Below are 27,213 nucleotides of genomic sequence, written 5' to 3'. Positions count from 1 at the left end.
TTCCCCAGGATTCAACTCCATAAACATAGAAACTCTTCAGCCAACAACACACCCAGGGGACCCCTCCACGGTGCCAGCCCTGAAGGAAGCCACAGGTACACGGAGAAAGCACAGACCATCCTAGACGGAGGCCAACACGCTCTCCCTTCCCTGCCCCATGACAATTCAGAGCTTACACACAGGAACACAGCTACTCCCCTAGGCATAACTGGGATCCTTCTGTCATAGGGTGCTGTCCTTGGCATATTCAAACCACACCACTGACCGGTCAATAGAACATTCTCTGCAGGAGGTGGCCAGTGTAGAGGTCATCAGAGACCCCACCTGGATTGAATTCCAACTCAGTCACTTACTAGCTGTGTGACTGACTGTGAGCTTTCGTCTTCTCATGCATAAAACCTCATCTGTTTCGCAACTTACGTTGAAAATTTGAGATAATGTAGATGAAGTGTAGAAGTATATCTGCTGTCAACAACTCCCATTACTCATACGTAACCTGCAATGGGTCCCCACACATGCAGTGCTGAACAGGGCGATACAGATTGTGGTTAGTGAGAACAAAGGCAGCCGTAACCTAGCTTTAGCCCAAGCAGCACTTGGCTCTGACCAAGCAAGTGCACTTAAGACTCCCAGGTTGGGGAAATGAATCCTGTCAGTCATTTCCCTTGAAAAAAAAAAATAGTAGGCAGGTCTCTCCAGCATTTCTCTAGCATCTCTCCCCCAAATAAACATTCTTTTCCACAGAACGGATACCATTATTTGTGGAGCGTTCTATCAAAAATAAAAACCCTGGGCTTCCCTGGTGGCACAGTGGTTGAGAATCTGCCTGCTAATGCAGGGGACACGGGTTCGAGCCCTGGTCTGGGAGGATCCCACATGCCGCGGAGCAACTAGGCCCGTGAGCCACAACTACTGAGCCTGTGCGTCTGGAGCTTGTGCTCCGCAACAAGAGAGGCCACGACAGTGAGAGGCCCACGCACCGCAATGAAGAGTGACCCCCACTCGCCGCAACTAGAGAAAGCCCTCGCACAGAAACGAAGACCCAACACAGCAAAAATTAATTAATTAATTAATAAACTCCTACCCCCAACATCTTCTTTAAAAAATAATAATAATAAAATAAATAAATAAAAACCCTGTAAAGCCCAGCATCTAACGCAGATCTGAATCCACGCCACAGGTTAGCTGTTCCAGAGGTCACAGGACGCAGCAGGCTCTTTTGCTTCAGGTTAGACTCTGAGAGCATGGAATCCAATGTTTACAGTCTATCTCCAGTAGCTCAATTAGTCAGCGGATTTAAAACGGTCTCTGTAAGAGGCTTGATGTAAGGTTTGTGTCCTGAGTTAACCCAAGTCACTGGGAAAACTTTGACCCATAAGAGTGGTTTTTTGTCCTCTATTCAGAATATTTCCTGGTATTTATTGTTAGTTCAGAGAGGGTGAGGAATTGCTTTCTGGCTCTATCACAAACCTTGAACACCCTCTACCTTGGAAAAAAAATACTAATATAAAAACAAAATGCTACCAAAACAGTCAACTCTATGAGTCAATGTATTTTTAAAGAAACTGAGATATTTCTCAAGAATGTGTCCCTTCTTAGGATCATGCCTTTATCCCAAGATGTAAAAACATACACCATGACTCTGACTCACTACATAGCAAGAACCTAGGAACAAGAGTCATTTAAGTGCCCAAAGAGTCTTGTTTGGCCGTTCATTCAGTGCATGCCAACCATTAGCCAACAGTCTATTGTATCCTCCAAACCACCTTTACCCATGTCCACACAATCCCGCCCGCTCCCCACAGACACGTCCATCACCCCTCAACCCACCTTTGCCCTCTTACCGCCACTCTTAGTCCACTGACAACAAGAAGTGACTCACTCCTGCCACCTCATCTCACATTTGCTCTTCCCACCCTTTTCTGACTAGATTCTGATGTCTGATTTACATTATCTCAATTTTTTTTTTTTAGAAGATGTTGGGATAGGAGTTCATTAATTAATTCATTTATTTTTGCTGTGTTGGGTCTTCGTTTCTGTGCGAGGGCTTTCTCTAGTTGTGGCAAGCGGGGGCCACTCTTCATCGCGGTGCGCAGGCCTCTCACTATCGCGGCCTCTCTTGTTGCGGAGCACAGGCTCCAGACGCGCAGGCTCAGTAGTTGTGGCTCACGGGCCTAGTTGCTCCGCGGTATATGGGATCTTCCCAGACCAGCTCGAACCCGTGTCCCCTGCAATGGCAGGCAGATTCTCAACCACTGCACCACCTGGGAAGCTCTCAATTCTTTGTTAAATATAATTAATCAGTTCATAGGATCAAGGGAACCAAGGTCTGAAGAGACCTAAAAGGAATTGAACATCTTGACCAAGGTTCTCGAAGACTCCAAACCTGCAACTGTAAGCGGGCACTGGAAACCACCCGGTCAAGCATACCGAACCAACACCAGAAACCCACATTTGTCTGAGGTTCTTTGGGGGTATAACTGCAAAAGTTAATGATTACAACTCAACATAAAGCAATGACGATGGTGAACAAAATCACTGGATAACTCAAATAAAAGTCACTCGGTAAAAGAAAAAGAACACAGGACTAAGTCTGCCTACTCACTAACTACATGGTCACCAATTTTCCTCTGCTTCGTCCTCTGCTTCGTCCGAAAATTTGCCTCCACTATTAAAGAAAAAGATGGGGGCTTCCCTGGTGGCGCAGTGGTTGAGAGTCCGCCTGCTGATGCAGGGGACACGGGTTCGTGCTCTGGTCCGGGAGGATCCCACATGCTGCGGAGCGGCTGGGCCCGTGAGCCATGGCCACTGAGCCTGCGCGTCCAGAGCCTATGCTCCGCAACAGGAGAGGCCACAGCAGTGAGAGGCCCGCGTACCGCAAAAAAGAAAAAAGAAAAAGATGGTACACAAAATATAGTTTATATTTTATAACACAGAGGCAATATGTAAACTTAGATATGTATTGAGTTTTCCTTTATTCAACATATTCATTCAGCACCTACTGTGTTAAGACTGTGAGTAAACAAATGTGAATAATTTATAGTTTCTGTCTTTAAGGAAGTCACAACTTGGAGAAGAAGATTCTAAAACAAATATGAGTGATACAAATAAGGCTTGGACTAGGGGCTAAGGGAGTAATTACCCATGGGGGTAATTAAGGGGAGGTAGGAAACATCATCAGGGCAGATTTGTAGAGAAAGCAATAATTAATCAAATGTTGAAAGTTCAACAGTTCCAAGTGAACATGAGCAAAGACATGACTGTATGAATGAATATTGCATTTTCAAGAACAAGGGGGTGTAATATGTATGTCAAGAGAGCAGGATGGTATGCAATAGTTATAAGTGAGGAGGGGAGGAGGCTGAACAGGCAAGCAAGGGTAAAATCTCTGGAGATCTTAGGTGCCAATCAAAGGATTTTGGTCTTTCTCCAGTAAGCAATGGATCACCAAAGAAAGCTTTTAAGCATATTTGTTGGCTACACACTGTGTTACAAGGACCGTGCTAGTCGGTTGATATACGTTATATTAATCCTCACAACATTCCTAGTAGGACGGATAGACACATTTGAATTTAAAGACCATCCTCCCCACTTCCCACTACCAGAAGCAGTGCTGGGAGATAAATTAAAAGCACACGCATCTGGGAGAAGGGAAATCAGGAGACTGGTTATAAACATCCCAGCCCAAACTCCTAAGGGTTCATATACTAAGTCAATGACAGTAACAAGAATGGAGAGCACACAGTCTAAACACGTTTGACTCTGATTATGGTCCCCAGAAGCAGCACTCCTTAGCTTCTGCCAAACAGGAGAAAGCACCTCCCCCAGGGGTTGCACCACCATTTTGGCTGAGAAAGAGGCCCTCAGAGCACCTGGCGCTCCTGGCCACTTGAGAGCAGTCCCCAAGGAGGCCTTTATACTCCAGTTGGCCACCAAGCCATCAGGAGATGCCCTAGGGCTACAGGTATTCTGAGGAGGCTTTTGCTCACCCTTGGCCACCACATCAACAGGAGCTGCCAGATGTCTGCAACCAGCTCCCCGCAGGGCATCACAGGACTAATCCTAGCATGCTGCACAATCCTCTCTACCTCAGTCATCACCAGAAGCCCAACCTGCCCCATTTCTCACCTTCTCAGACCTCTCTCCTTCCCAGTTAAGCCCTCTAGAACTCAAAAGCTATCCTTTTCTTCTCTAGATGTTCCTTTCACCAGGCAATACCCTGAAAACATGGAGAAAGCAAGATTTCATCTGAATTTTGAAGGCTGAAGCCTACCTACACTGTTTTCACAGCACCCCATTAAAGGGAGTTTGTTTATACTCTCATATTTAAGTCCAGCGTTTAGCCAGGATAAACAGGGATGGCTGTACCAGTTGCTAAAATATCAAAACATCTCTGAACCAGGTGATAACTAGCCCCTTTCCTAGGACCTTCCTATGATTAAGTGATTAAAGAGTTAATGTCTAGCTTCACAAAAGGCTCCAGGACCCCACCCCAGACTAAAGATCTGTATCTGCAGTACCCACTCCATTTTAGTTGTAAGTACTTTCAGTTAAACGCCTGCTTCTACCCTGCAAATCCCCCAGCCTGGAGATCATTAAGTGTCTCACCATTTCACCTTCCAATTTCTCCTCTATCCTCTTTCAAAAATCTTACCTGTTTTTTTTTTTTTTTGAATTTTTGAATTTTATTTTATTTTATTTTTATACAGCAGGTTCTTATTAGTCATCAATTTTATACACAGTGTATACATGTCAATCCCAATCTCCCAATTCATCACACCACCACCACCACCACCCCTGCTGCTTTCCTCCCTTGGTGTTCTCTGCATCTGTGTCTCAATTTCTGCCCTGCAAACCGGTTCATCTGTACCATTTTTCTAGGTTCCACATACATGCATTAATATACGATATTTGTTTTTCTCTTTCTGACTTACTTCACTCTGTATGACAGTCTCTAGATCCATCCACGTCTCAACAAATGACCCAATTTCATTCTTTTTTGTGGCTGCATAATACTCCATTGTATGTATGTACCACATCTTCTTTATCCATTTGTCTGTCGATGGGCATTTAGGTTGTTTCCATGACCTAGCTATTGTAAATAGTGCTGCAATGAACATTGGGGTGCACGTGTCTTTTTGAATTATGGTTTTCTCTGGGTATATGCCCAGTAGTGGGATTGCTGGGTCATATGGTAATTCTATTTTTAGTTTTTTAAGGAACCTCCATACTGTTCTCCATAGTGGTTGTATCAATTTACATTCCCACCAACAGTGCAAGAGGGTTCCCTTTTCTCCACACCTTCTCCAGCATTTGTTGTTTGTAGATATTCTGATGATGCCCATTCTAACTGGTGTGAGGTGATACCTCATTGTAGTTTTGATTTGCATTTCTCTAATAACTAGTGATGTTGAGCAGCTTTTCATGTGCTTCTTGGCCATCTGTATGTCTTCTTTGGAGAAATGTCTATTTAGGTCTTCTGCTCATTTTTGGATTGGGTTGTTTGTCAAAAATCTTACCTGTTTTGAAGTTCATGTCATTATACTTACCACCCATCACCCCTTCTTGCTGTCATCTACCCATCTACTGCTGTTTCCTCTCATTCGCTGATGATCTAAGCACCTGGCTGTTTCCCTTTCCAAACTCGTAACTGTCTTCACTTCTGCTGTCTTCTACATCCACATGGAGGCCCCAGTTCCTAAAGCACCTCACCTCTGACGGTCTTCTCTTTGACCCTGCCTCAGCCATCTGCTCTCATTGTCATAACCTCTGATTTAGCATTATGATTACTTGCACCAGCTCTGAGACTTCAGCTTCAAGTATCTTACATGTGAACACCACCTTCTCTTTTTCCAGCTCATCTACTCTGGTATTTCCATTCCAGCATCTTCTTGGCATTATCTGGTTTCCCAATCCATCGGCAATTTCCACACTATCAGTTACACATGCACTTTCCTTTTTGTCCAGCTATTGGTCAAGGTCCATCACTGTAAACTCTGCTTTGCAAAATCACCCTTAACGCCCTTGGTCCTCTCTTCCTGCTTCTTACTTACCTGGAAAATACTCAAGTTGATTAAGCCCAGCTAGCTGCCTGCTCCACACCTCTACCTAAACAGCTAAAGAAACTGCCTGAAGAAAGAACCACATCCACAACTAGCCTCAATTAAATTCATGGCTACAAGTCTCTAATGGGCAATCCACATTGACCAGCAATCCTATTATATTTTCCAGGGTGTCTCAAAATAGCCAATTCAAATCTCCTCTTTTCCCAAACCTGTTTCACCCCATCCTACCCCAACATCATCACACGTCATTGGGAAAGGAGAGCCATGAGATAAGAACTCTATCTTCCCACCACCCAAACCATGACCTATCAGCTCTGTAGAGCATTCTGTCTGCAGAGCTTCCTTTTACTATGAATGAAATGTTCCTGATCCTAGTGAAGACCAACCTCTTCATCTGTCCCTAAATCTCCCTTCTTGCCTCTTCAAGAACTGTACTCCAACAATTATCCATCACTCTCTCCTGCCGTCATCAGTTTTTCCTCTCTAGTTAATCGTTCTATCATTTCCTCTCTACTTAAACTCATTCTATTACTCTATGGTTCTAAGGAACCCTCCCTTAACCAGGAACTTCTTCCAGGAACTTTTCCATTTCTCAGCTTCTCTTCATGACACAATTACTTGAAAGAGTTGTCTCTAAGCACTGTCTCTACTTCCACAACCCAACCCAATAAGCTTTTAAAAACATTTTAATGTCTCCTTTTAAAAACACTTTGAATTCTTAACTTCAGGGATACCACACCCTCCTGGTTTCCCTCCTACCCCACTGGCAACTCCTTCTTCTCTTCTGCATAATACAGTGCTCCAATGGCCCACTTCTCTATCTACACACTCTCCACAGGTAATTCCATCCGGTATCAAATACAACTATATGCAAATAACTTCTAGCTCCATATCTTCAGCCAAAACCCCTCCCAGAATCTCCAGACTCCATTTATCCAATTGTCTAACTGACATCTCCAAAGGAATGTCTAAGAAGCACCTCAAACTTAGCACAGCCAAAACAGAACATTTTACATCTTCCTTCAGGTACATGAATTGCTTCTCTCCCAATTCTCCTCTTCTCAGTTTATGGCCCAGCTGCTCAAGTAAAAAGTGTAAGCCTTTGTCTCAATTCTTGTTGCCTCTCCCCAGAGAATTAATCTATCAGAAAGTTCAGTCAACTCACTTGGTTGCAAAAACAAATCCTAAATCCATCCACTTCTTTCCATCTTTAACACCTGCTTGTCCATACAACTATAATTCCTTAGTTGGGCAACTAAAATAGACTCTTAACTGGAGTCCTGCATCCAATCTTCCCTCCCCCACTTACCACAATCCAGTCCACTTTGTGTAGCCAGATCACCTTTGATAGCACACAGGTTCAATGGGAACAGCAACACTCACAAGGGGACAAAGTTGGTTCTTGGGGCAGAACGGTGAAAAATCTTACATATTATAATGAGCTGTGGTCCTCCAAAGCTCGTCTCTACCCAACAAAATCTTAGTTTTTATATTTAAGGAATACATTCTTGCTAGGGAACTATTAATTTAAAAGTTTAATTAATTAATTTCAACTTAATTTTTCTTCTTGGAAAGACATAATGGAAAAAAAAAAAAGTCATTTACCAGCACATAATCCTCCAAAGGCTTATATAACCTCAGAAAGAAATCTAAATGCCTTATCCTGGCTTGTACAGCTCTATAGGATCTGGCCCTTGCCTACTTTTTAAAGATTCTCTTGGACACTATGGTAGGTTGAGTAGTGGCAGTGTAAAGATGTCCACATCCTAAATCCTGGTACCCATGAGTGTTATCTTACATAACAACAACCAAAAAAAAAGACTTTGCAAATGTGATTAAATAAAGGATCTTGAGTGGAGAGATTACCCTGAATGATCAGAGTGAGCCCCAAATGCAATCACATGTCTCTTTATAAGAGGGAAGCAAAAGGGAGATTTGACACACACAGAAGAGAAGAAGGCAATGTGACCACAGAGGCAAAGACTGGAGTGATGCAGCCAAAACTTGCTGAATGCCGCGAGCCACTGGCAGCTGAAAGAAACAAGGAACAGATTCTCTCCTGGAGCCTCAGAAGGGAGCATGGCCTGCCAACACCTTGATTTTGGCCCAGGAATACTGATTTTGGACTTCCGGCCTACTGAACAAAGAAAGAATACATTTCTGTTGTTTTAAGCCACGAAGCTTCCGGTCACTTGTTTAACAGCCAAGGGAATCTAATACAGATACCTCTGCCTCTCGCGAAGTTCTGGGTTTATTTACCTTCTTCTGCCCATGAGATTCATCAAGAATACAATTAGGGTTTTGGCACCAGCTGTCTCCTCTGCCTGGAATGCTTTGTTCATCTCTGTACAGCTAGCTTCTACTCACTCAGGATGCAGCTCAAATGTCAGCTCCTCAGAGAGGCCTTCCCAAACCATCCAAATCCAAGCTGATCACAGCTCTCATCAGCTCATACAACTCATCTTTATTTAATCATTATTATTTCTTCCCTGCACCCCCCTGAATGTTGCTAGGGCTCAGGGCAGGCCACCCCAAAATATGCACAATGGTACATTAATTATTTTGGATTCAAGTTCCTTAAGAAATGGTGAATGCAAGAGGGGACAGTCTGACTCTCCTTTCTGTCTCCCTGAAAGTAAGAAATAAATCTCTCATGTGAAAGGTACACTCCCTGAATCTGGAAGTAGGACACCCTTTAGGCCAGAGATAGGGAATTTGGGCAGAGATGCCTCTATAAACAAACCTGGTTACTTCTTCAAGCCCAAACTCTGGTTAGGTTCCTTACTAATTGAGCACCAAAACCTAAATTTCTTTGTCCTGTCAATTCCTCACAAATTTATTGTTTCTTTGTCTAAACATATAAAAGCTGCCTGCTTTGGCCACTTCTTATGTCCCATTTCAATGAGACCTCTGAGTGCGTGAATTAAAATTTGTTTTTCTCCTGTTAATGTCTTATGTCAATTTTGCTACTAATCCAGCCACAGGAACTCAAGACAGGTAGAGGAGAAAATTTCCCCCTCCCTGACAATGTAAATGCTACAAGAGAAGAGACTGTATCTGTTTTGTACACCACTATAATTTTAATTTGTAAGACAATGCCTAGCACATATTAGGTGACTGAGGAACTTAAATGAGTGGATGATACAGGTGGGAGAAAGGATGGTGGTGCTCTTCAATGAGAGGAAAAGCCTCACGGGGGCAGGGAGGGGGATTATGAGTCCTGTCTTGACTGTGAAAATATCCACTGGGTCTGAAATCAAGGAAGAGGTCTGGTTGGGGATGTTGATTTGAAATCATCGAAATCAAAGCTATAGATGTACTTGATGGTACAGAGAACATCTACAACGAGAACGCAGTGAACTAAGAACAGACCCTGGGAACTACAACATCAAGGGGAAGAATCTGCAAAGAGACCCATAAGTAGTAGTCCAAAAGAAGAATGAAGTGTCGTGGTAGCCTGGTGAAAGTTCAATTTCACAAAGGAGGGAATCAGCAGAATCACAGAAATTTCAAGCAGTAAGCTCCTATGGATTTGCCAGTCGGGGAGAAACCAATAATCATAAAAAGAACAGATTCATCTAAGGTAGAAGCCAAATTTTCAACAGTTGCGGGGTGAATGGAAGGTAATGAAGTAGAAAAACAACATATAAAATACTTTCAGGAAGTGTAGCTTGAAAGAAAGGAGAGAATGAGCATGTAGCTAGAGGGGAGTGAAGAGAGGAGGAATAGCTTTGGGATTTGGTCTTGTTTGTTATTGTGATGGGAGAATCTTGAACATTCTTGTAAATATTTAAAATGCAGGTAAACATGGAGAAACTTCATATAGTAAGCTAGCTGAAGAAATGGGGGATTTAGAGTACTGGGGAAAGCATAAACTCTGGATAACTCTACCTCTAAGTTGGTAGTTAATGATGGAGTTAATATATTCAGATACAGGGAAGATGTGGAAAGGAGAACAAAATATTAAGATATCAAAATATTGACATGATATCTCTGTTTTCTCAGTATAACAGGAGGCAAGGACACTGTGAAAGGTACAGCTAACTCTTCACCAAAAACCCATAATCTCTTCCTCTCCCAGCCAGACTAGACTTTCCAATCTCCCCTTGTTGATAGGTGTGACTGCGCACCTGATTTCTGGCTGATGCTATGTGAGTGGAACTGTTACATTCACTTCAAGACTAAGTATTTAGAAAGTGGATATGCTTCTTCTCTTTCAGAGAAGCTGAAGACGCTTGAAAACAAAGTCCTAAGGGATGGCAGAATCAGAAAATGAAAGGTTCCAGGATGCCTGAGTCATCAATTAGAGGAAAGCCATCCACCAACCAAGACTATGACATGATCAAGAAATAAACATCTGTTGTGTTTGTGCTTTTGTCTATTTTCAGATCTTTCTGTTAGAACGGTTTAGTCTGCTCTAACCACTAACGATCATTTTCTGGTAAAGAAACGCACAGTGGGATAAAAGGCTCAAAGAAAATGCAGAAGGTTTGGAAAAACTACGGGGAGAAATAAGAAAAGATGCTGTCTAGAAACAGGCAAAGATAAAAGAACTGCCCTGTGGCTAAAGCTAGAGAACATAAATTTGTAGGTGCCTCCAGTTTGCATGATGCTGTTCATTTTCCCACCTGCATTCACAAACCGAGGTGTAGGAGTGGAAAATGCAGATTGATACCAAGTTGCAGGCTGTTTCCACATTCATTAAGACTAACGAGGATTTTAACAATGTCATGGTTCCTAGAAGTCAAATCAAAAGAAATACTGTTTTTCTCTTTCTGACTTACTTCACTCTGTATGACAGACTCTAGGTCCATCCACATCTCTACCAATGACCCAATTTCATTTCTTTTTATGGCTGAGAAATATTCCATTATATATATGTACCACATCTTCTTTATCCATTCATCTGTCGATGGACATTTAGGTTGTTTCCATGTCCTGGCTATTGTAAACAGTGCTGCAATGAACATTGGGGTGCATGTGTCTTTTTGAATATTAATTCATATATGCGCAATCTAGAAAAACGGTACAGATGAACCTATTTGCAGGGCAGGAATAGAAACACAGACGTAGAGAACAGACACGTGGACACGGTGGGGAAGGGAAGGGTGGGATAAACTGGGAGATTAGGTTTGACATAAATACACTACCATGTGTAAAACAGATAGCTAATGGGAACCTGCTGTAGAGCACAGGGAGCTCAGCTTGGTGCTCTGTGATGACCTAGATGGGTGGGATGGGGGGGTGCGAGGGAGGTCCAAGAGGGAGGGGATATATATGTACACATATAGCTGATTCACTTCACTGTACAGCAGAAACTAACACAACATTGTAAAGCAATTTTACTGCAATAAAAATAATAAATTAAAAAAATAAAGAAAAACATGGAAAACAAGAAAAAAAAAAGGAATATTGTTTCAGGCAGGCATACTGTGCTATGCATTCAATGTCTGAACAAATTCAGCATCACTGGTGGAAACTGTTGACCCACAGCACCAAGTATTAGGAAGTGAAGTATTAAAAGGCAAAGTTCAATGAGTCGAGCAGGGGAATCCAAAGTAGCAAAAAAAAAAAAAAAAAAGGGAGTTTCTGCCATACTGGAACATAACTGTGGCTTTGAGTAAGTCACTTATATTCTTTGGAACTCAGTTTCCTCAGTGATATAACATGGTTCACTGTCGATATGTGAAATAATGTGTGCAAAGTGCGTAGCACAGGGCCTAGAAAAAGGTGATTGCTCTAAATGATACTTATCATTATTATTTATTATCAATAATAAAAAGACAGTGTTGGGTTAGATCTTTAACCCCCTTCTTATTTAAAATTCTGTGAATACATATATTTTTAGATAAATATCCCAGCTACTAAATGGTGGGTTGGGATAGGGGAAAAGGGCAACATAAAGAAAGAGAGAAGTGAAAGGATATTTGTTGTAACAGGTCCTATGAGCACAAGCCAGGAGGGAGAAGCAGGGAATGCAGCATCCTCCCAAGTGAATGCCACATCTGGAGAGGCTGAGAGAAAGGACATCCCAAACTCGGGGAAGTAAGAGGAAAAGTTAGGCCAGGTCCAGAGGTGAACAGAGCCCACTGACCATGACTGGCTTCCCCTTGCAAGACACGACAAGAGCAATAAAACACCTCGCGCTTTTACGGCTTTAAATTCACACAGTTCTGCCACCTTATTTTACAAAGGAAGAAATTGGCAGGTGCAGAGACTGGCCAAAGCCACAGGCAGGTGGCTATAATGTGACTTCAGGAATGCAAAGAAGTAAACACTTGCCCACCCCCAAAGCTCCTTCTACGTAGCCTACATAAATGGTCCCTAAGGTTTTGTCCCCTTAGAATCCAGAGACCTTTGACATAGCGACAAGCTAATTTTATCAGTCATCTTGTTATGAATTAATTTTCTGGATTCTTTCTTAAGAGATTGGATTAGGTAGGCAGGTGGGGAAAAAGGGAGAAGTTAGTGAAGAGAAGGGAGCCCTAGGAGCCCTGACAAAGGTGACTCCTTAGCAGATCTTAAATGACCTCCTCATTTGCAGATTCCTCCACTGATTTTCTTCACAGATTGCTTTTATAACTTTGGTTCAAATGCAGCAATTTCCTTTCCTCCTCCTAAAACAAATATCCTTTAGATATAAGAACTGCCAAATGTATAGGGAGAAAGGGAGGCCTGAAAAAAGATAAAGATTCAGTTTAACTGATTATCTGAAATGCATCTGCCTGTGTGTTACCTGCTGTCCAATCACACCCCAACCATTTCTATCACTTATTCTTGGTAATTAAGGGATGAGAGAATTATGAGTCAATCATTCATTCAACAACTATTTACTAGGTGTCCCCACATGCAGGGACTTGGGTTGGGCACACGAGGTCTATAAAATTGTATAAGATCCAGCCCTTGCTCTGCATGATCTTCTGCAGGAAAGGAAATTATGCATGTTTCCAAATAATGACCATACAGAGGAGTAAATGAGATACTTATGAGTGGCATAAAAAGAGTAGTTGAAGAGTTTAGGAAATGTACAATACACTTCTCACTGGGGTAGTGAAGGAAAGCATCACAAAACTGGTAGCCTGTGGTCGGGACATTCAAGGATTGGTAGGATTTTAAAGAGGTAAAGTAGACGGAAGAACATTAGCATAGGGGCAGCGGTAGGAATAAAACAGATCTAGAGAATTTCACGTAGTCCAGTTCGACTAGATCACGAGGAAGAGAAGGGCAGAAGTTTAATATTGGGGCAAGACCGGAAACGTCCATGAATTCAAAGATAAATATTTAGAATTTAATGCAATAGGGCAGAGTGACCCACGGAAGGGTGGAACAAAGAGTGATATGATCAAAGCAGTTCTGATATTACTGCAGCGAAACAAAACATCCTTTCTTTCTTCCGTTTAAACAAAAGGAAAACGACTTTTGAGAACCTAGTACTCTGAGCCGTACTATTTTCATCACTTTTCAAATACAGGTAGAAATTCATTGTGTTTTATTGAAACTCATAAAATCCCAGTGAAAAGTTTCCTAAAATGTTTACCTTGAACATCAACTTTTGTTCCTAGTGTGAATAACCAACCAGACTTAGTGGTCACTGGTGCGTATGAGGTAAGTAATAAAGCTTTCTAAGCGTGTGTCAGCGAGTCATACTCGAAGACCATGTCATTTGACAGTAGCAGCTTCTAGAAATCTCATTTTCAGAAAACATCCTCTCTGTTATAATGTGTGGGGTTTGAAGGATATAGGTGGATAATCAAATATGAAATTCCATAGAGGATATATCACTATTTAAAGAATCTGAGGCTAGAAAAATCTAAATGAAACAGTCATTGCTCACACTTTAACAGTATCTGACTGCTACAGAATAAAGTACACCAGTAATCATTTCATTTTGCCAGAAAAAGTAAAAGATATCCCCAAGTAATGCTTTAGAGTTTCGTTAATACATTTTGTCACAATAAATTTTTACTTAGGAGGGCAACATTTTCTATTAGTTAATTTTTTCCCACTAATTTTAGTGAACTAACAGAACCAGAGCTTGACCTAATTAAAATCAGAAACAATGTTTTGTCTGCTGCACAAATCAGAAACCGTATTTTAAAAGAATCAACAGAAAATTTTCAACTGAAAAATGGGAAATAAGAACACAGATACGATATAGGAAGAAATATTTAACCCAAAGAACTAGTAAGAACTGCCAAAAAAAGGTGAAAATCCTGGGAAACAAGGGGAAAAAAAACCAAAACAAACAAACAAAAATGGTCACATTCACGTCAGGACACAAAATTAGAGTTCTAGACAAACTCTGACCACAGTCATTACCTCAGCATCCTCAGGTATTCAAACCATTAGCTCCTCAAGCTTCCTTTTCCTAAAATGCTCCTGAGATCAATCCCTGGTCAGGTAATACAGGAAGAGGTCTAAAGTTGTTCGACATTTCCTGGCTTGTAGCCACGTTGGCCCTTGTTTTTCTCACGTGCAGTTGAATCTGATCATCTCTCCCCCCTGCCTACATTTCTTTCCCCCATCATGTCAACAATTCTAAAACAAGGAAATATACAACACACCCTTTTATTAGCTTCTTCTTCCTCTATAAAACAACTTCCAAGTTGCCTTCTTATCTCAAAGGTGATGAATCCTCATGGAATTTCCTGAGTATTTTGAAGAGCATCTAAAACCACTTTTATAACACCATCTAAAATTAGCCAGTTGTGGGGATCCCAAACTTAATGACTAGTAATTTTCCCCGGAAACTTCAGATGAAAACAATATCCTATTATATACAACTGGAGAGAGTAAAAGGCAGGCCATCTGACACTTTGTTTTAAGCAAGGGCGTTAAAAGTGGCAAGAATGAAAAGTTATAATTTTTAACTCCAATCCTAGGCTTTAAAACTTCAGAGACACAGTGAAAAGTATCATTTAGTTCATGTACAGAATTGTACAGATTTGTACAGAATTGTATTGTAAGTTGTATTGTAAGTTTCTAATATGCTTTTCCATAGAAAGTTTACTTTTGAAAGTATATGATTGTTTGGCTTTTTAATACACTGAAGTACAAAATAACAAACATTCTTGAAACAAAAATGATCCGCTGTAATCTTCAGGACACTTTAAGTCTCTCTGTTGCTGAAGTGATATTCTCTTCACCACAAAATTGTCTCCAGCTACTTGAGCGCATGTTAACCTCTCCCTTCCATAACCATTGGGTACGGTACTATGCAAGATCTTACGCTGGTCTGTAACTGTTCAACATCTATACGTTCTACCTTGTTAAATGAACTCTAACCTTCTCAAAAGCAGGATAACAATATTTTTCTTTATCTTGTTACTATATAATGCTGCACAAGACTACAGAAAAGTTCATTTAAGAAGTCAAGTGTTACAGATGTTTGATTCCTAATGCTCTTTCTAAAGTGTTGTTTCTGTACTTAGGACAACCTAGTGAGTCTGGTTGTTGACAAGTAGAAAAAAAATCAAGTTCTGGAAAACCTGAGCAGAAACTTCATCACATTAAAAAAATAAAGAGGAGAAATTACATAGTGATCTGGAAATTGTTTCCTGTCTCCAATAACCATAGCTGCCACTAACTTCCCCCTCCCCCTTCCTTCTATCACACACACCAAGTTAACGGGGAAAAAACCTGGATAATTCATTCACAACATGCAAGAGCTAAATTATCCAACTATCTGCATTCTTTCCCCAAGTCTTCCCTTTTTGAATATAAAAAGTAAAATATATAAGAAAGAAGAAAGTAATATTTTGAAGTCTACTACCTGAAAGGAACATCACTAGTGATTTTACGTGTTATATCACATATTATTATCTACATTTTGTCAGTGAGACAACTGAGGCCCAGTGAGGTTGAATAGTTTCCCTAAAGCCAAAATCTCTGGTTTTCTTCCCCCACTACATCCAGCTAGAGTTTGTCCCACAGTTTAGTCACTCATTGAGAAAACATTTATCACAAACTAGTCACCACTCTAGATACTGGAAATACGAAAGTGTGTGAGGCAGCCCACGCCCTCTCACAGAACATACATTCTAGTAATGAAAGCAGAAACTAATAGCAAACGGGATAATTTGAGAGTTATAATTATTCGCCAATATGACTTATGTACAATGATAGTCAAATATTTCTAAACATCTCTGCGATTAAATAGTTACAAAAACAAGAGGGGAGGCATTGACGATTGGCCCTCTTGTCAATTACTGAGCTTAAGCCATTGCGTCTTTTAATAAATCAGAGGCAGAGAGAAGGAAGCAGAGTATTAATGCTACTCAGAATGTCTATAAAATAAAGTGACTATGTGAGACATCAGAATGGACAGCTCCAACAATGCTGGTTCTCAAACCCCAAATTCCATCTTTATCCATTATTACTAAGGTACCGCTGCATCATTGGACGAGTTGATTTGGAAAAACCAAGGGAGTGTTGTAACTTGACATAATCCCCCTATGAGAAACGCAGGAGGGTTCCAACATCCTCATCATAAGGTTCCCCAGGCTGCACGTGGTATGCGTTGAGCAATGGCACTCAGCGACTAGAGTGGTCAGTAGCTACCAGGAAGTGCCTGGCCCCCGTGTGGCAGTTCCCATTACCCTCCACACTCCAAAACTTCACATCTATTAAACCTGGGAACGTATGCAAAATTGTTTTGTTTTAAGCAATGAGGACTCAGTGGAACCTACTTTTCCATCCCATACCTATTTATACAAGTATAAAAGTTGACTAAATTAGTTGTTAGCTATTTCTATAGCTGTCCCCACCCTTTCCCATGATATTTATAAAGTGTTGCATAATTTGGGTTGGCCCCGTCACTAAGAGAACTTGCATGTGTAAATTTCTTTGGAACTCCTGAGGAGGGCAGTTCCCGGAGTGAATGCTCCCTCGCAGAAGATGGAAGGCAGGCTAGAGGTCAAGGGCTCCAGATCAGCCCTTCATTCACAGGGCTATACGTTCCTACCAAAGCACGCTTCAAGTCTATTTTTGACTCAGAAGTTACTACGTGGGGAGTAGGGTCTGTTTTAAGTTCATCAGGGTACACCTTCCATTTCCTCCTAAAACTGTCACACTCCAGCAGCTAAGATCTCAAAGAAGCCTCAGTCCCCTTCTAGAATCTTTCCCTCCCTTGCTTCAGAAGGGAGCAACAGTCCTTTTCAGACGAGCTGCATCCACAAGCCAGAAGTTTGCAGCAAACTTTCATTTAGACATCAACCCTCACCCCAAAGTCCTGCCACTTAACCAAGGAGGCAAAAGTATTCCACTCCACCGCCCCGCTCCCAGTAAGAATGAGCCCACGTTCTGTCGGTGCGGAAAAATTCTAAATCTTTCCCCAGATTCTGCCACCACCCACCCCAACACCGGACTCCACCCGGTCAGAGAGGGACCACCCCCCGCCCCAGAACCCAGGGGGCGGGGGCACGGGGGTCTCCCGGGAAGCACACACCTTAGATTGATCCTCTCGCGCGAGGGGAGAGAGAGCAGAAGCACCCGTTTCCGCGGGCCTGGGCGGAGTCTCTGCCTCCCCCGAATCAGCGCCTCGGTCCGGATACTTGCAGCGAGGCGCGCGTGGATGTCACTCGCCCCGAACAAGCTGGGCGACTGTAACCCGACGCACCAGAGCAGCCGCGCCCCCGCCTCCCCCGAAACTCGCGCCTCCCGCTCCCCTCCCCGAGGGTCGACCCCGGCGGCGCGACCGCCACATCCAGCTGAATACCTCGGGCCCAGGCTCCGCCGACCCAGCGGGGAAGCGCGGAAATGGAGGCGGGGGACCCGGCCGGGAAGGCGGGGAAGCGTTGCGAACCAGCGGGCAGAGAACGAGCGAGGTCTCCGCCTCCAAATGAACATGACTAGACCTGGGCGCGGGGCCCGCGGGGATGGGCCGCGGCGCGGCGTGTGCGTGGCCCTGGCCCTAGGCCCTGCCCGCCTCCTCGCCCGGCCTCCCTCGAGACCCTCCGCCCAGCCTCGCCAGCCAGCTGGCGGGCCGGGAAGCCTCGGCGGGGCCAGGCCGGGGGAAGACGGCGGAGGTGTCGGATTTCCTCCGCCCTCCCCATTGTGGGCCGCCCTCGCCACCTGCCCAGGAGAGAGGAGACACTCGTTCGCCTGCACGCCGGCGGGACTGGCTTACCTGATTTCTCGTTACCCGCCCCCGAATCTGGCTTCCCCTATTCGGCAGGCAGGCTTCCCTGGGCCTAGAAACGCGTCTGGGAGGCAGGCGGGCCCCTGGGACCCCACCGTCAGAGCCCAAAGCCTTCGCCCGTGCTCCCCCCGCGCGCTCTGGAGGCGCGCCCGGCCGCCTGACCCCTGCCTGAATGTCAGCGAGAAGACCCGCAGGGAAAACCAAGCCCAAGCTTCAGGGGGTGGGATGCAGAGCACGGGCTCCTCGGGCCCAGCCTCTTACAGGTGGGGGGAGGGGAGAGCCCGGGCAGCAGAGCTGCAAGCTTCCCAGTTGCACCTCCAGAACCGACCCTGCCCACTGAGCATGCCCGGCTCACTTGTTGGCACTAGAAGTGCTAGGCGAGGCCAAGGGGGCCCAAGGAGGACGCAGATGGGGTTCAAATTGACCCATTTCTTTAAGGTCTTTCCTCCGAAGATCTCTGGGAGCTTTACACGTAACGTTTCTACCGTGGTACTGGAAAATACCCAGGGAAGGGTTGGAAAGGCCTTCCAAAAAAAGGCAGCCAAATTAGTTTGAAACAAAATCGCAGGGGTGGGGCTTTTTCAGCCAATTATTTATTGTCACTAATTTCTTTAAATACCAGATAATTATTATAATTGACCCAGAGGAATATGTAGTTTCATTGGGTCCCAAACTCATAGTAACAGGAAACCAGCCTATCCAATGGGTAGTCTATCCAGTGGAACAGCAGGGGATTGGGGCGGGGGTGGGGGGGTGTTAAATGATCAATGCTAGGTTCCCATCCCCACACCAGTTGAATCAGTCGGTGAATGGAACCTGGAAATCTTTATATTTTAAAACTATGGGTCTCAAGGTGTAGCTGGGGGAGCCAGCATTACCAGAGAACTTGATAGACATGCAGATTCCCGGCTTCACTCCAGACTACCTGATTCTTAAACTCTGGGGCCAGGGGCCTAGCTGATTGAACAAGCCCTTCAGGTGATTCTGGTGCACACTACAGCTTGGAACCAGTGTTGAAACCCTACCCCCACCCCATGATCCACGTGAGCACCCAGGCAGGGTTGAGAACCCCTCTAATAGACCATTGCTTTCACATTTTTTCAAATCCTAAACGTTTGTCTAGAAGAGCAACACGTTGCATAGAAAAGGAATAATCTGGCAGAATGAGGTGCCAGTCCTGGATTTTCTTCCTACTGATTCTCCCAGGACAGTTCAGTGCTTGGAAAATGGAGACAACATATTCACTTTTGTACCTAGCACAGTCCCTATAACATAATAGATGTTCTATAATTGTTCATTGATATGAAATGAATGCTCAGGTGAACAATTTGTTCCGAGCCCTATTATGTCTGCTGTTTATTTTCCCCACAAGTCCTGGTCACCTTGCTAGCTAACAAGCCAGCAGGGATTCAGTTCTCATCCGTAACCCATGACCACCCATGATGGTCCAATCCAAATCAGACCCTGACGGAATAGCACATGGGAGGAGGTAGAGAACTTTGAGGTGAGAAAACTCAGAAGCACTGGACAAGTTTTCACTTGCCAAGGCTGGGGCACAAAGCAACCAAAGGAAAGCAGGAGGACCCCAGGCATTGGTGGAATTCAGGAAAGGTATCAAATGAAAAAGGTGTGTAGGGGAGGGGTTAAGAGAGGAGAGATAAGAAAGCTTAACATGCCTGATAAGCATACAGCTTACTCTGGATCTTCTTTTTCTAAACAACCCACCTCAGCCCTCCTCTTCCCCATGCTCCATACACATCTAATTTCAACTACAGCCTTGAAAACAATTTTTAATTAGAAACCATTGTAAAATAATTACTTCCAATTACTGCATAAAAACATAGCTGATTTGTAGTTATCATAACTTAGGCATCCACTTGTATTCAAGGCAAAAGTGGTAAAAAAATTAACTTTTCAATATATACACTAGATAATTTCAAAAGAGGTTTATGATCCTTCTGCTTTAAGACCGACAGAGACTTACAAAATCAAGAACTCTGCCGTATTTACTCCATCAGTATCTTCTAGAAGGAATAAAGGATAAAAATAATTTTTTCCTTTTAGCCTTGAACATGATGCTTTAAAACTTAGGTTACCATTTATGAGTACCTAAAGTGGCTTTCCACCTCTCTACCTCTGCCCCTGGGTCTCGCTTATTATGATAAGAATTCCACTGAAAGAATTTGGCTGCTGACTGAGGTATCTAACAGTAATGTAATTTCCCATATGGATAAGCAATTTCTTTTCATTGTTAAGATAATTTTATGGGGAGGAGGGCAATAATCATTCATTGAGAAATTACTCTTCAAAATTAAGTATTACACTAGATACAAAACAATATTAAAAAGAAAAAAAGTCTTCCCTACACACATACACTTGCTACAGCTTCTCATGGAATTAAAACAAAACCAAACAAACATGTTGAGGGCTAAAAAGGGAGAAAACTGAGTGAGGGTGTAGGAGGGGAAGCACTTATCATAACTAAATTTAAAAACATGAATTAATTATTTTAGCAGAAAACGATCTCCTGACCCTACCAGTACCTCAGAGAAGTTAAGAGTCTTAAGTGTTTCTCCTTGTCGCCTTAAGCATGACTCAGCATTTGGAATGAAACTATGTTTACTGTCTTTCAGATTGAGGGTGTCAAATAACCCTGGTGCCACCTAACTCTTTTCTCATGTGCCTATGGAAACTTCAGGTCTATCCTAGGTTTTCAGGCTCACATGGCTACCGAAATCTGAAAAGCTTTCCCCTTTTCCTTCATTCCTATGTAAACAAAGCCTAAATTCACCTGCCATTAATTTATCTTGCTTTCGTAGTGTTGTCAGGTAAATTTGGGTTATTTTCTATAGTCTAGTGTAACAATACAAGCGAGAAGTTCTTCCTTTCCCAAGCCTGGAGAGTAGGTTCCCTGACGCTTAGACATCTTCAACCCAACTGCTGGGGGTGACCTTTCCCCCAAATGGGGAACCTTCCGTTGGTGATTCTATTACTCACCTTTTATGACCATTTACCACCTGCCCAGGGTCAACTGGGCACTTAGTCCCTACCCACTTCTAGAGAGGAACACATTTTCCCTGAGAGTTCGTTGGTTATCAAAGCTCATAATAAAATTATGGAATGTAAAGATTGAAAGGGGCCATAAATGTTATCAACTCACAGACTTTTGTTTTACAAATGATGAAACCAAGGCCCAGAATTATTAAGTACTTTCCCTAAAGTTACAGAGTTAGCCTAACATAGAGCCAAGACTAAAACGAGAAACTGCTTGGTATAGAGAACAGTGTGTGGGCTTCAAATCCAGCCTCTTCTAAGTTCTTTAACCTCTAGCCACTCAGAGCCTCAGTTTCCTTATCAGTGAAAATATATTGAGAATAGCAAACATTCAGTACCTCTTACTCTGTGTCAGGCACTAGCCTTAACAAAGTACTTGTAATCTTTAATACTCTGAATAACTATGAGTTTTTTGGTTTGGCTTTGTTTTTACAAACTGGGAAATTGAGGCACAAAATTGTTAAGTAACATGCCCAAGAAAACACAGCTAGCCACAGCCAAACTGGAACTGAATGGAATAATATATGTAAAATGCCTAACATGTAGATGGTCGATAAAAGTATCACCAATGTCATTTCCCTGCCCTGAACCCCACACGTTCTGACTCATGGTCCAACACTTGGCCAAGACACCTTTGTTCTGAGCTTTGATTGCTGTGTATGCTCACATCTTTCTTCCATTCTATTATTTTAGTACTTTACATAATTTAGAAAGTACTGTATGTACCTATAATCTTATCCATTGTTAACAACAGTTACAACATTAAGAAGATAACCAAACATTAAACAAAGACTTCAAGTTTACTACTTACAAAAACAAAAACAAAAACCCACTAATATGGAGTTTCTAGAAGATTAGCAGTGCTGTCCAGAAAAATCTTAAATCCTTGAACAGGACTGGACCAGAACCTTTGGAGCTTGGAGATTAGAGCAGTTCATTTATCATTTAGTGGGCCTCCACCTCCTTGTTACTTGAATTCTTAAAAGCAGAATTATAGACATCTAAAAATATCCAACAGAAAATCTTCCCACATCAGTGATTTTCAAAGAGTTAGGACCAAGAATGAGGTAATCATACGGTATATGATCCTTGAAAAGATGAAATGAAAATACTAAATATATTTTAATAGGTTTAACCCATATTTTAATGGGTTTTTTAAGGTTTATTTCTGCTTTATAAGAATCTGCGAAAGTCTTCTTGAAATAAATTTTTAAGGCATCAATATAAAGTGACACCAGGAAACTTACTTAGATGTAAAGGTCTTGTGGGTAAAGGAAATATGAACTTCCTTGGGCAGGCATCCACTTTGTTCTTTGGACAAGGCAGCACTGCAAACAAATGTTGGTGATATAAATTGAGTAATGTTGTCTCTGGAACATAGCCTCCTATTTAATAGCAGGAGGAAGGTTGTGGGCAAGCAGATATGTCCCAAATAACTCATGCAGAGAACATGAAAATGTATTAGATTCTGATGTGGGAGCTGAAACAAAATGGAGGATTGGGTTCTTCAGAGTAACTGTTTATGATTCAGTGAAAGAGGCAAATAAGCCGAGAGTAAACAGCCCAAGAAACTGGAGATTTGTTCAGTTCCGTGTCTGAATACCTGTTACATAACCTGGAGATGGCTTCAATCTCAGCAGTAAATGCTTAAAATAAACTTGACTACAGTTTCTAATGTTATAATGTGATTTTTTTTTGAATGAGTGAATCTGAATAGCAAAAAAATAGAGCAACAATAGCAAAGGACAGGGTTTAGGCCTGTGCCTGATCAGCTTTAAAATAAGAAGAACGTTGTGTCTTAATTCAGCAGCCTTGAAGCATGTGGGCAATGACCTAATTTCTTCCAAGCCAAGAGGAAAGTCCTTTACGCACAGGGGTATAGGCCAGAGAGTAACAGGTGCTGTTCCCTCAGCAAATACCTTGGACTCAAAAGGAAATCTTCATTCCTCCTCTGTCAGCAAAAGCATCATGCAAAGCCAAAAAATGAACCATGGAAAAGTAGAGAATTTTTGTTCTGTTATCTTTGAGTTACATATTGAAGTTTATTTTATTTTATTTTATTTTTGCGGTACGCGGGCCTCTCACTGCTGTGGCCTCTCCCGTTGCTGAACACAGGCTCCGGACACGCAGATTCAGCGGCCATGGCTCATGGGCCCAGCCGCTCCGCGGCATGATGGGATCTTCCCGGACCGGGGCACGAACCCATGTCCTCTGCCTCAGCAGATCGACTCTCAACCACTGCGCCACCAGGGAAGCCCAAGATTTATTTTTAAAATAGCTCTTTTGGGGGGCATAAAACAAAAGAAGAGAATGGTTCAACGTAACCTTCATCAAAGAGAAATTTGAAAGTTTAATGGAAAGTCTATTAACATTCTCTAGAACACACTGTAAATAGATAATCCCACTTCCTTCTTGCCTAACTTTCAACCCTGGTCAAGTTTCTGAGAACTAAGACAGCTTGACATGTGATAAAAAGCTAGAAACTGGTGTCAGGGCATCTGAAAAAACAATTTTTTTCCTCGTAAATTTAGAGCATGTGTGTTCTAAAAATATCTTTCAATAGTCAAATGTGGAGGAAGGCACTTTTTCCTGAGCATGCTCTCTTCACTATCAAACTGAGCCTCTCAGAGTTTTGAAAAAGAGTAAAAGTCCAGCCCTCACAAAGATGGCCTTCCTACAGTGGGTCTCAAAGTGTTGCAAGGTGGAATTCTAGCTTTTCCATGATTTTCCTCACCCTAGACACAATTTACATTCTTGCTTTGGAGCTATGTGAAAGCAAATTATCCCCAGGCTTAAGGAGGTAAAGTGAAGACTTAAAAGCTATCCTATTGTAGGCTGAATAGTGGCCTCCCTGGAACCTTTAAATGTCACCTTATATGGGGGATGGGGAGTATTAACAGATATGATTTAATTAAGGATCCTGAGATGGAGACGTTTTCCTGAATTATCAGGGAGGACCCTAAATGCAGTCACATACAACCTTATAAGAAAGAAGTAATAGGGAGGGTTTACACAGACAGAAGAGTATAAGACAATGTCATCATGTACACAGATTAGAGTAATGTAGACACAAGTCAAGGAATGCCAGCAGCTGGAAGAAGCAAGGAATGGATTCTCCCCCAGATCTTCTGGAGAGAGTGCAGCCCTGCTGACCCTGATTTCAGTCCAGTGATTTTGGACTTCTGGCCTCCAGAACTGTGGGAGACTATATCTCTTGTTTTAAACCACCAAGTTGGTGGTAATTTGTTACAGCAGCAATAGGAAACTAATACAACTTCCTTCATTTATTTTCCTTTGACACCAACATCAATCTATCTCTGTAGAGCTAGCCCGTCAGTACATCACTGGCATTTGTAGGGTATTCTTCATTCAAGATGCCAAAGCAATTTACAGCCATGTAAATGGGCTCAATTTTCTGCCTTGTGGGACATTCAAGCAATACCAGAAATTTCCAAAATTTGAGAGATGCCTGGACCTTTTTTCTTTTTTTTTTTTTTTGAGCTTTCTAATAAGTGAAGAAATACCAAAACAAGGTTGAAAAAATTATGGTATAATCTGAATGTTACAGTTAGCCAACTAATGCTTAGCAGAAGGAATATGTTGGTAATTGTCCCTATAGCTTCATCTAGAGATAAGAGCAAAATTTGTAATTTGAGGTCTGTGGTAGATGGATTGACACACCACCCAGATCCTCCTTCAAGCAGAAATTCTTTTTCCAGCTGCTGGAAGCATCTCCAGCTGCCAACTCAATGAGAGAGCTGCCTCATTCAAGACCATCCCTTTTCCGGACTGGTCCTTACCCTGTGATTGAGTGAAGCAGGGGTATAAAGGCTCAGCTGGATAATTGGGAGATAACTCTAATGGGCTATGTATTCTCCAGAACTCCCTTAGGGGGTGAATGAGGCTTTGTTGAGCTTGCATCACAATTCTACTTCTTCCTCTGTCCACTTCTGCTTCTGCACTCTTCTTTTCTAAAAATAACCTGCATGTCATACTCTGTCTCAGTATCTGCTTCCAGAAAACCCAAGCTGTGTCAGGGCCTTTCATAAATGGGAAGCCCAGGTAACCAAACCCTTGAGTTCCACAGAATTTTAAATTCATTCTTTCTCCTTGCTCTGATTTATCCACTGGGATTATACATTTCCGTCCAGCTCAAATAAAGAACCATATCCTAGAGCCAGGAGCCTTTGCAATCTGCTCTATATATCCATGGGCACCAGGTTTCTCTGAACCACATATAGTTCAGGAGTATGAGTTGCCATATTTTCCCCCAAACCCTACTTCCTTTCAAGTTTCTCTAACTTATGTGTTTCTAATTTTAGTCAATCAATGGATATTTATTGAGCACCACCTATACACCAGGCACTGTTCTATTGTTCCAGGGATACAGTTGTAGGTGCTCAGTATCACACAGTCCAGATTGTAGCATGTGATAGGCTCTAGGTTGACCTTTACATATGCCTTCCAGGCAAGGTAAAATGAATTAATTAGGCTAGATGTAAGACAAGGAGTGGTGGGTCTGGAGCAAATTGGAGACAGCATACCACAGCTAAAGAGATTGCTCTACCTAAACCTGGTGATCAAACTTTGTGCTACCAGCTAGGACAACAGGTATATGCTTCCTTATGTGATGTAATATGAAGTCTGCATTATCACCTCAGAATTATTTTTGCCCCAAATGTTTAACCTAAATTAGTCAAGCCTTTAGATCTGAATCCCAATCCACAAGATAACTGACCCCTTCAAGGAGACAATGCCATAGAAGAAAAGGGGCAAGTGGGGGAGAGCCTGATCTAGAGTAAAAGTGACTTATGTGACATAACTAAATGCAATGCATATGTTTTAATTGGATCCTGGCTTGAAAGGAAAATGAATCTGAAAGAAACTTTGGGACAATGGGGAAATTTGAATATAGACTGAGTAAAGATGACCTTCAGGAATGATGATTGATTTTTTTTTCAGCATGATAGTAAGATTGCAGTTCTGTAGGAAACTGTCCTTATTTTTAGAAATGCATGCTAACATATTTAGGGATGAAGTAATATAACCATTTTAAGATGGTTCAGCAAAAAATAAATGTATATAGGTGTTTACTTTTATAATAAATATGGAAAAATATTACCTATTGTTGAATCTAGAGGTAGGTGAAGAGATATTTATTTGTATTTCTACACTTCAGTTAGCCTTAAGATTTTCATAATCAAAATCTTGAGAGAAAATAAATGGGGCAGGCTTTACACAGCTCTTGTCCATTGCTGTCATGTAGGAATTAGGCCCACTGTTACTAGATACTCTGAATTTTCAAAAGAAGCCGGAAATCTGGGGTTTTTATATAAAATGCTTTCCCCACGTAAGAAAATATTAGCAACCACATCTAAAAGCAAATCAACAACAACAACAAAACCTCTGTGCAGGCCTGATGCAATGTATTTGGATGCTGAAGCTCTAGGCTCTAATCAGCATCTCTGATTCAGATCATCTGCACCTTAACACTTTTCCTTACACATTGGCTCTGACCCTCCATCCCTGATTTTCTTCTTTCTCAACGTGACATCTGGCTAACTCAGTCCTTTTCTCACCCTTGCTCTTCTTTTTTCCCAGCTGGCCTCTACTGCTTTGCGGTTTCATTGAGCAGTTGACAGATAATGTGAGAATTAATCAGGCTATGGATTTCTCTGGAGTATCAGATAATTTAGCAAACTGAGAATTGTTTAATAATTATCCTAGGGCACTAAACATTATCCTAATGATCTAAAGTAGTTATTAAACCTTCCCACTTAAGATTATTAAATTGCAACATCTGTCTCCAGGAAGCATTTCTATTGCATGTAATATTTGTAAAACATTTACAACTGCTTTTAGTTATATCTCAGACCCTATGATACATTTATTGTTTTCTTCCTTATTTAATGGCTAAAAACACTAGGCATGGAGTCCTAAGGGTAACTTGAGTCC

The 27,213-nt window shown here is 42.1% G+C and overlaps 1 protein-coding gene across 5 annotated transcripts in view; it reads right to left on the bottom strand.

Moving 5' to 3' along the window:
* The window catches only part of GPD2 (glycerol-3-phosphate dehydrogenase 2), a 164,025-nt gene that overhangs the window by 115,940 nt on the left and 20,872 nt on the right, over nt 1-27,213 (bottom strand). For 2 of the 5 annotated variants that reach the window (XM_033400027.2, XM_049712713.1), the window contains exon 1: nt 17,512-17,774. The exons of 1 other annotated variant lie outside the window; for it this stretch is intronic. The gene's annotated coding sequence lies outside the window, so the exon portion shown is untranslated. 2 more of the 5 variants (XM_004276794.3, XM_033400028.2) reach the window with 2 other exon arrangements.

Source organism: Orcinus orca, chromosome 7 (assembly GCF_937001465.1).
Source record: "Orcinus orca chromosome 7, mOrcOrc1.1, whole genome shotgun sequence".
NCBI lineage: Eukaryota > Metazoa > Chordata > Mammalia > Artiodactyla > Delphinidae > Orcinus > Orcinus orca.
Note: the sequence above shows the minus strand (reverse complement) of the source record. Positions and strands in the feature narration are given on the sequence as shown.